We start from the raw sequence: 10908 nt of genomic DNA on the forward strand, positions 1-10908 counted from the left end.
AAAATCTGAGTGCTATGCAACAATGAAAGATTTTTCCAAGGACTTACATACAAAATGATATTTTTTTGACTCAAGGATTAATTTATAGAAAAACTTTGCTGGGCATATATGAAAATTAGAAAATTTTGGTTGTTTTGATGGAGAGGATGGTAAAGAAATTTTGTGAGAGAGTAATGGAAAGAACTGCCTTGAAACTTCTTCAACAGGCAGAAGAGGAAAGGAGAGGAGAGTGCTTCAAAAAGATAGACTAACAAGGAAAGTAAAAGAGAAAAATGGTGCTTCAGGGTCCTGTCAATGACTGGATTTTGGAAATCATATGAAGAAAAAGTGGGAGGCGGGGCTAGTGGGACTCAACCCTGAGGTGGCTGATGGTGGTAATTTCTTCCAAATTGCAAACTGAGACATATGGTCAGACAATAGATATTTCCTGATTTGCAAATTTATTTACTAGAACATTCTGATAAAGCATAGATTTTTAAGCCAAATTTCATTAGTCATTTAACAAACTGCTTCTGTGAGAGGGATAAAATCTTTATGAAATTAGATTATTGGCTATGTGAGCCATCACTGCTTTAGTGACACCTAGCTGTTTCCCCACTAATGCTTCTAATCTGTCATCTATCTATATTCAGTCATTTGAATTTTCTTCCACAAACTAACGTTTACCTTTTTGTGGTTAGTCAGTTTTGAAAGATTATTGAAAAATTGCTTCATTGTCAATAAGGACATATGGCTTCAGATTTATATGTATTCAGTTCATTTTCTCATAGCAACTGAATTCCCAAAGGGGTGAAACATCAAGCAAGAAATGACCATTTCTGTACCTTAAAACAGCGATTATAAAAATTGTTATATAAATAATTTTTTCCTTTGCCTGCAGATAAATGCTAAATATAATTATATTCTTGTAAGGTCAGAGTTATAAATATAATTCAGAATCATAGCTTATTTTAACTCATTGCCTAGAATAAGACTATAAAAAACACACACAAACTAAATGGATGCTACTAAATAACCAATGGATCACTGAAGAAATCAAAAAGGAAATTTAAAAAATATCTAGAGAAAAATAACAAGGAATAAGTGACAGTCCAAAACCTTTGGAAAAGCAAAATCAGTTCTAAAATGGAAGTTTATAGCAACACAATCTTACCTCAGGAGACAAGAAAATCCCAAATAAATAGTGTAACTTTGTATCTAAAGCAACTAGAGAAAGAGGAACAAACAAAACCCAAAGTTAGTAGAAAGAAAGAAATCATAGAGATCAGAGCACAAATAAATGAAAGAGAGATGGAGAAAACAATAACAAAGACTGAAATGAAAAGCTGGCTCTTTGAGAAGACAAACAAAACTGATAAACCTTTAGACAGACTTATCAAGAAAAAAACAAAACAAAACTGAGGGAACTCAAATAATTAGAAATGAAAAGGGAGAGATAACAATAGATATCACAACAATACAAAAGCTCATAAGAGACCACTATAAACAACTATTTGCCAATAAAATGGACAACCTAAAAGAAATGCACAAATTCTTAGAAAGATACAACTTTCTAGGACTGAACCAGGAAGAAATAGAAAATATGAACAGCCATAACACAAGCCCCAAAATTGAAACCATGATTTAAAACCTTCCAACAAATAAAAGTCTAGAACCAGATGGCTTCACAGGTGAATTCTACCAAATATTTAGATAAGCGCTAACACCTATCCCTTTGAAACTCCTCCAAAAAATTCCAGTGAAAGAAATATTCACAAATTTATTCTTTGAAGCCACCATCATCCTGATGCCAAAACCAGACAAAGACGTCATGTAAAAAGAAAACTACAGACTGATATCACAGATGACCACAGATGCAAAAATATTCAACAAAGTACTAGCAAACTGAATCCAACAATACATTAAAAGGATCATACACCATACTCAAGTGAGACTTATCTCAGCAATGCAAGGATGCTTCAATGTCCACAACTCAAATTTTGTGTTAACCTCATTAACAAACTGAAGGAAAACGAAATATGATCATCTCAATAGACGCACAAAAAACTTCTGACAAGTCCAATACCCATTTATGATAAAATCTCTCCAGAAAGCGAGCATAAAGGGAATCTACCTCAACGTCATAAAGGTCATATAAAACAAATCACAACTAACACTATCCTCAGTGGTGAAAGGCAGAGCTTGCCCTTTATGATCAGAAATAAGGAAAGGATGTCCATTGTCACCATTTTCTTCAACATAGTTTTGGTAGTCCCAGCCATAGCAATCTGTCACTCATATCGGGAAGTTTCCATAAGCCTCTTATCCGTATTCATCAGAAGGCAGACAGAAAGAAAACCACAGTCACAGAAAACTAACCAAAGTGATCACATGGACCACAGCCTTGTCTAACTCAATGAAACTATGAGCCATGGCATGTAGGGCTACCCATGATGGAGGGGTCATTGTGGAGAGTTCTGACAAAACATGGTCCACTGGAGAAGGGAATGGCAAACCACTTTCGAATTCTTGCCTTGAGAACCCCATGAACAGTATGAAAAGGCAAAAAGATAGGACACTGCAAGATGAACTCCCAAGGTTGGTAGGTGTCCAATATGCTAATGGAGAAGAGTGGATATATAACTCCAGAAAGAATGAAGAGAAGGAGCCAAAGCGAAATGTTCAGTTGTGGATGGAACTGCTGATGGAAGCAAAGTTTGATGTTGTAAAGACCAATATTGCATAGGAACCTGGAATGTTAGGTCCATGAACCAAGGTAAATTGGAAGTGTTCAAATAGGAGATGACCAGAGTGAACATCAACATTTTAGGAATCAGTGAACTAACATTGACTGGAGGGGTGAATTTAACTCAGATGACCATTATATCTACTACTGTGGGCAGAATCCCTTAGAAGAAATGGAGTAGCCATCATAGTCAACAAGAGAGTCCAAAATGCAGTACTTGGGTGCAATCTCAAAAATTACAGAATGATCTCTCTTAATTTCCAAGGCAAACCATTCAATATCACAGTAATCCAAGTCTATACCCCAACCACTAATGCCAAGAAGTTGAAGTTGAAAAGTTCACTGAAAACCTATAAGACCTTTTAGAACTAACACCCAAAAAAAAAAAAATGTCCTTTCATCATAGGGGACTGGAAATCAAGAGATACATGGAGTAACAGGTAAGTTTGGCCCTGGAGTAGAAAATGAAGCAGGGCCAAGACTAACAGAGTTTGGCCAAGAGATCTCACTGGTCATAGCAAACACCCTCTTCCAACAACACAACAAACAACTCTACACATGGACCTCACCAGATGGTCAATACCAAAATTAGATTGATATATTCTTTGCAGCAAAAGATGGAGAAGCTCTATAGAGCCAGCAAAAACAAGACTGGGAGTTGACTGTGGCTCAGATCACAAACTCCTTATTGCAGAATTCAGACTTAAATGGAGGAAAGTAGGGAAAACCACTAGACCATTCAGGTATGACCTAAGTTAAATCCCTTATGATTATACAGTGGAAGTGACAAATAGGTTCAAGGGATTAGATCTGATAGACAGAGTGCCTGAAAAACTATGGAAGGAGGTTCATGATGGTGTACAGGAGGCAGTGATCAAGACCATTTCCAAGAAAGAGAAAGGCTGAGGAGGCCTTACAAATAGCTGAGAATAGAAGAGAAGATGGTGACTGCAGCCATGAAATTAAAAGACACTTCCTCCCTTGGAATAAAAGCTATGACCAACCTAAACAGTATATTAAAAAGCAGAAACAGTACTTTGCCAACAAAGGTCCATGTATGGATATGAGAGCTGGACCATAAAGAAAGCTGAGCCCTGAAGAATTGATGCTTTTGAACTTTGGTGTTAGAGAGGACTCTTTAGAGTCCCTTGGGCTGCAAGGAGATCCAACCAATCAATCCTAAAGGAAATCAGTCCTGAACATTCATTGGAAGGACTGATGCTGAAGCTGAAACTCCAATACTTTGGCCACCTGATGCTAAGAACTGACTCATTAGAAAAGATCCTGATGCTGGGAAAGATTGAAGGCGGGAGAAGAGGACAGCAGGGGATGAGATGGTTGGATAGCATCACCAACTCCATGGACATGAGTTTGACTAAGCTCTGGGAATTGATGATGGACTGGGAAGCCTGGCGTGCTGCAGTCCATGGGATCTCAAAGAGTTGGACACGACTGAGTGACTGAACTGAACTGAACTGAGTGATAGCAGTCAGAGGGGGAAAAAAAGAAATAAAGGAATGTAAAATGGAAAAGAAGAGTAAACTGTCACTGTTGGCAGATAACATGATTCTATACATAGAAAATCCTAAAGATTCCACCAGAAAACTACTGAAGCTGATCAGTCAGTTCAGTACAGCTCCAGGATTGAAATTAATGCAAATAAATCTCTTTGTATACACTTGCATTACTATACATGAACAGTGAAGAAGATCAGCAGAGATATTAAGGAAATAATTCCATTTACTATTACATCAAAAAGAATATAATTTTCAAAACCTAGGAATAAATTTACCTAAGGAGACATAAAAACATTTCCTCTGAAAACTCTAAGACACTGATGAAAGAAATTGAAGATGACACAAAGAGATGGAAGGATATACCATGTTCTTAGTTTGGAAGAATTAACATTATCAAAATGTCTATACTACCTAAGGTAATCTACAGATTCAATGCAATCTTTATTATTATCAATGACATTTTTCATAGAACTAGAACTACTACTACTAAGTCACGTCAGTCATGTCCAACTCTGTGCGACCCCATAGACAGCAGCCCACCAGTCTCTGCCGTCCCTGGGATTCTCCAGGCAAGAACAGTAGAACAGATGTCTCTAAAATTTATATGGAAAAACAAAAGGCTACTAATAGCCAAAGCAATTCTGAGAAAGAAAAACGGAGCTAGAGGAATCACACGCCCTGACTTCAGACTATACTACAAAGCTAAATTAATCAAAATAGTATGCTATTGGCACAAAAACGGAAATATAAATCAACAAAGCAGGATAGAAATCCCAGAAATAAAATCACACCCCTATGATTAATTAATCTACAGCAAAGTAGGCAAGAATATACAATGAAGAAGCAGACATAGAGAACAGAGTTATGGACACGGGGGAGAGAGGAAAAGAGGGTGAGATGTATAGAGAGAGTAACATGGAAGCTTATGTTACCATATGTAAAATAGATCAGTTCAGTTCAGTTCAGTCGCTCAGTCATGTCCGACTCTCCGCGACCCCATGAATCACAGCACGCCAGGCCTCCCTATCCATCACCAACTCCCTGAGTTCACTCAAACTCATGTCCACAGAGTCAGTGATACCATCCAGCCATCTCATTCTCTGTCGTCCCCTTCTCCTCCCGCCCCCAACCTTTCCCAGCATCAGAGTCTTTTCCAGTGAGTCATCTCGTCGCATGAGGTGGCCAAAGTATTGCAGTTTCAGCTTTAGCATCAGTCCTTCCAATGAACACCCAGGATCGATCTCCCTCAGAATGGATTGGTTGGATCTCCTTGCGGTACAAGGGACTCTCAAGAGTCTTCTCCAACACCACAGTTCAAAAGCATCAATTCTTCGGCGATCAGCTTTCTTCACAGTCCAACTCTCACATCCATACATGACCACGGGAAAGACCATAGCCTTGACTAGACGGACCTTTGTTGGCAAAGTAATGTCTCTGCTTTTTAATATATTATCAAGGTTGGTCATAACTTTCCTTCCAAGGAGTAAGCGTCTTTTAATTTCCTGGCTGCAATCAGCATCTGCAGTGATTTTGGAGCCCAAAAAAATAAAGTCTGACACTGTTTCCACTGTTTTTCCATCTATTTACCATGAAGTGATGGGACCAGATGCTATGATCTTTGTTTTCTGAATGTTGAGCTTCAAGCCAACCTTTTCACTCTCCTCTTTCACTTTCATCAAGAGGCTTTTGAGTTCCTCTTCACTTTCTGCCATAAGGGTAGTGTCATCTGCATATCTGAGATTATTGATATTTCTCCCAGCAATCTTGATTCCAGCTTGTGCTTCTTCCAGCCCAGCGTTCCTCATGATGTACTCTGCATATAAGTTAAATAAGCAAGGTGACAATATACAGCCTTGACACACTCCTTTTCCTATTTGGAACCAGTCTGTTGTTCCATGTACAGTTCTGACTGTTGCTTCCTGACCTGCATACAGGTTTCTCAAGAGGCAGGTCAGGTGGTCTGGTATTCCCATCTCTTTCAGAATGTTCCACAGTTTATTGTGATCCACACAGTCAAAGGCTTTGGCATAGTCAATGAAGCAGAAATAGATGTTTTTCTGGAACTCTCTTGCTTTCTCCATGATCCAGCGGATGTTGGCAATTTGATCTCTGGTGCCTCTGCCTTTTCTAAAACCTGCTTGAACATCTGGAAGTTCACGGTTCACATATTGCTGAAGCCTGGCTTGGAGAATTTTGAGCATGACTTTACTAGCGTGTGAAATGAGTGCAATTGTGCGGTAGTTTGAGCATTCTAAATAGATAGCCAATAGGAATTGCTGTATGACTCAGGGAACTCAAACAGGGGCTCTGTATCAACCTAGAGGGCTGGGAGGGGGAGGGAGATGGGAGGGAGGTTCAAGAGGGAGGGGACATATGTATACCTATGGCTGATTCATGTTGATGCTTGACAGAAAACAACAAAAATCTATAATGCAATTATCCTTTTTTAAAAAATTTATTTATTTTAATTGGAGGTTAATTACCTTACAATAATGTAGTGTTTTTGCCATACATTGACATGAATCAGCCATGGGTGTACATGTGTCCCCCGTCCCAAACCCCCCTCCCCTCTCCCTCCCCATCCCTCAGGGTCATCCCAGGGCACCAGCCCTGAGCACCCTGTCTCATGCATTGAACCTGGCCTGGTGATCTGTTTCACATATGGTAATATACATGTTTCAATGCTATTCTCTCAAATCATCCCACCCTCACCTTCTCCCATAGAGTCCAAAAGTCTGTTCTTTACATCTGTGTCTCTTTTGCTGTCTTGCATATAGGGTCATCATCACCATCTTTTTAAATTCCATATATATGTGTTAATATACTGTACTGGTATTTTTCTTTCTGACTTACTTCACTCTGTATAATAGGCTCCAGTTTCATCCACCTCATTAGAACTGATTCAAATGCATTCTTTTTAATAGCTGAGTAATATTCTATTGTATATATGTATCACAGCTTTCTTATACATTCATCTGCTGATGGACATCTAGGTTGCTTCCACGTCCTGGCTATTATAAACAGTGCTGCGATGAACATTGGGGTACATGTGTCTCTTTCAATTCTGGTTTCCTTGGTGTGTATGCTCAGCAGTGGGTTTGCTGGGTCGTATGGCAGTTCTATTTCCAGTTTTTTAAGGAATCTCCACACTGTCCTCCATAGTGGTTGTACTAGTTTGCATTCCCACCAACAGGGTAAGAGGGTTCCCTTTTCTCTACACCCTCTCCAGCATTTATTGTTTGTAGACTTTTTGACGGCAGCCATTCTGACCAGCGTGAGATGGTGCCTCATTTTGGTTTTGATTTGCATTTCTCTGATAATGAGTGATGTTGAGCATCTTTTCATGTTTGTTAGCCATCTGTATGTCTTATTTGGAGAAATGTCTGTTTTGCAATTATCCTTTAATTAAAAATAAATAAATGAAAAAAATTTTTCTGCCTCATGTATAAATTCCCTCAAAATAATATATCTCAAACAATTTATCTGTACACTTTGAAAAATTTTGTTAGATGACTGAAGAAAATCTGAATATAAAAGCATAAATGTTAAGTATGCAGTGGATAGTTTAAATAAAATTTGACTATAAAGTGTGAAAATGGATAAAATCTAAATTAGTACAGTGTATACAAGAAAATCTAGGAACCTCCCTGGTGGTCAGTGGTTAACACTGCACTTCCACTGCAGGGGTGCAATTTCAATCCCTGGTCAGGGAACTAAGATCCCACCAACTGGAGGAGTGGTCATAAATAAATACATAATAAGAAAATCTGAAATACGAATTCATAATTCAACTGATAAACTCAAATATTACAGGTAGATATTTTGACCACTTCATTTACATTGCTAGAAGTTTGTATAGTCAGATATCATTTAGATTTTAGGATTGTTTAAGTTACATATAACAGTGACTCTATAATTTATTGTTCACACAAGGACACTCCTGAAGTGTAAGGGGAACTATAATAAGTAGATAAGGAAACAGATGTAAACAGTGACTCAACCAACCAACATATATGTTTATTTGTGGTATATGGTCCTATTCATGCATTTTTCTTCTTAAGAACTGAGACTGTGTTATGCATCTTTATATACTCTGACAAGTAAGGTATTTGCCATATGGTACATAGTTAAATGTTTAAACTAATAGAGGGAATAAAATAATTGTTTAATTAAAATAAAATACAGAGATTTGACCCCCAAAAAGAAGCATCAGAATTTCATCCTTTCACTCCAGTTCTATAAATGTAGCCAAAACACCAATAGCATGTGTTTTACTGACATTTTTCCTTGAAGACTAAATATTTATAAATTTGACTAGATTTTTGAGAAAAGATTAATTAAAAGTAACAACAAACGAGAAAACCAAGTACGAGAGATTATCCACAAAGAAGGGGACGACAGAGAATGAGATGGCTGGATGGCATCACCGACTCTGTGGACATGAGTTTGAGTGAACTCCGGGAGTTGGTGTTAGACAGGGAGGCCTGGCGTGCTATGATTCATGGGGTTGCAGAGAGTCGGACACGACTGAGCGACTGAACTGAACTGAATCCTTTTAAAATTACACGAAGCATAATTAAGGATTTCAAGAAATTATTTAGCAACTTTATAAGAAGTAAAGCCATTCACACTTGATGAGTTAGAATAGCTGCACTAAATAACCCATGATACTTATCTCCCTGAGCCCTACTTAATATAGATTTAAGATGCCTGGTTTCTTCAAATGATTGGACAGATAGTTTAGACTGGACAAAGTCTGGAAATATGGAAATAAAGTTCACAACAATAGAAAATATAAATAGGGTAATTAAAGGTCAGAAAATATGAGAAAAGGCTTGTAGCTTTGAGAAGCGCAGATAGCAGCTGACATATAGAAGAAGGATAAAGAAGCCAATGTTTAGAAAAGCAGAGATTAAGTTCATGAAATGGTACTTGACTGGCAGCTAGGAGGCTTTGTTTCCTTTAATCTTTGTTCTGAATTAAATGTCTTGACCTACCCAGAGCCGCCCAGCCTCTGCCTCTTCCCAGCCTGAGGCCTGGGTCCATCACTCTGTGAGGAAACACCTCCAGCAAGTTGGACGTGCATTCTTACAAAGTTGCTGCCGTTAACCAGGCCACCTGGGGATGCAAGGTCCCAGACCTCACAGAGGATGTGACGCCAGGCCCGATGTGCATGTGAGAGATGGCCTCCGCCTCTGAGCCACTGAAGTGCATCCAGTCTGCCCACTGCTGGCACCCTGACCATGGATACAGCTGTCTTCATCGAGACTCTCGTCACCCTGTGTGTTGAGGTGCGGTGGTCCAGCTACAATTATCTTCTCCACACAGGACCGTGCAGCAGCTGGAAGGGTGAAACAGATGAGGAGTATCTGCGATGCATAGAACTGACACTGTACTTCAAGGACGGGCAGTTCAGCCTGATTCTGGACGATAGTGGCACCTCACTGACCTCATTCACACCAAGTCCCTGCAGTTCCTGTCCAAGTCATCTCCAAAGAGACCACAACAGGGACCCACAACCTGTATAAGGTGATAGCACAAAGGGTCCTGAAGGTGCCTGCCATCAACGGCAATGACTCCATCACCAAGAACAAGTTTGACAACCTCTCTGGCTTCCAGGAGCCCCTCATAGATGGCATCAAGCAGACCACAGATGATGATTATGGTGGTGGAAGCAGACTGTGGCAATGTGGGCAAGGGCTGTGCCCAGACCCTGAGGGGGTTTGGGGCCACGTCATCATCATAGAGATCTACACTATCAACACACTCCAGGTGGCCACGGAGGGCTATGAGGTGACCACCAGGGATGAGGCTTGTCTGGAGTGCAGCATCTTTGTTACCACCATAGGCTGTACCAACAAAACTGTTGGCCTGCCCTTTGAAGAGATGAAAGATGATGTCACTGTGTGTGCAACTTTGACACTTTGTGGACACTTTGACATGGAGATTGATGTCAAGTGGCTGAACTAAAATGCTGTGGAGAAGATGAACATTAAGACCGAGGTGGACTGCTACTTGGTGAAGAATGGGCATCACATCATCCTGCTAGCCAAGGGCTGGCTGGCCAACCTAGGCTGAGCCATGGGCCATCCCAGCTTTGAGATGAGCAACTCCTTCACCAAGCAGGTGCTGGCGCATTTTGAGCTGTGGACCCACCCAGACAAGTACCCTATCAGAGTCCGCTTCCTGCACAAGAAGTTAGATGAAGAAGTGGCTGAAGCCCCCTGGGCAAGCAGAATGTGAAGCTAACCAAGCTGACTGAGAAGAAGGCCTACTACCTGGGCACATCCTATGATGGCCCCTTCAAGCCTGATCACTACTGCTATTGAAAAGCAGACCTGCTCTCTGCCTTCGAGCTGCTGTCCTTGCCTGGGTCCCACTTCTCTTCTAAGAACAAATCAAACCACCTTTGAGATTGGTTTGATAATGTCTGTCATCGACGCCCTGGGACTAGTCACTCAGCCTTTGGCCTCTGCTGCATCCCTCATGCTGTTCCAAGTGTGGCACAGGGAATTGAGAAGTCCCTCCTCAAGTCCTGGTCAGGATGGAGGTACATGGGAGTTACCCACAAGGAACCATGAGCTCAGGGGCTTTGGAACTGTTCACTCAGTCCTTCCTTCTCACCTAGAGACAGACATCTTGGAGTGCAAAGTCAAGTGAGCCTTA

The 10908-nt window shown here is 40.2% G+C and overlaps 1 pseudogene; it reads left to right on the plus strand.

Annotated features, from left to right (window-relative positions):
- Positions 1–9424: 9424 nt before the first annotated feature.
- LOC129554920 (adenosylhomocysteinase pseudogene) lies at positions 9425–10571 on the plus strand (annotated as a pseudogene).
- Positions 10572–10908: the final 337 nt, after the last annotated feature.

Source organism: Moschus berezovskii, chromosome 14 (assembly GCF_049115385.1).
Source record: "Moschus berezovskii isolate FMDL1 chromosome 14, NW_MosBer_1.0, whole genome shotgun sequence".
NCBI lineage: Eukaryota > Metazoa > Chordata > Mammalia > Artiodactyla > Moschidae > Moschus > Moschus berezovskii.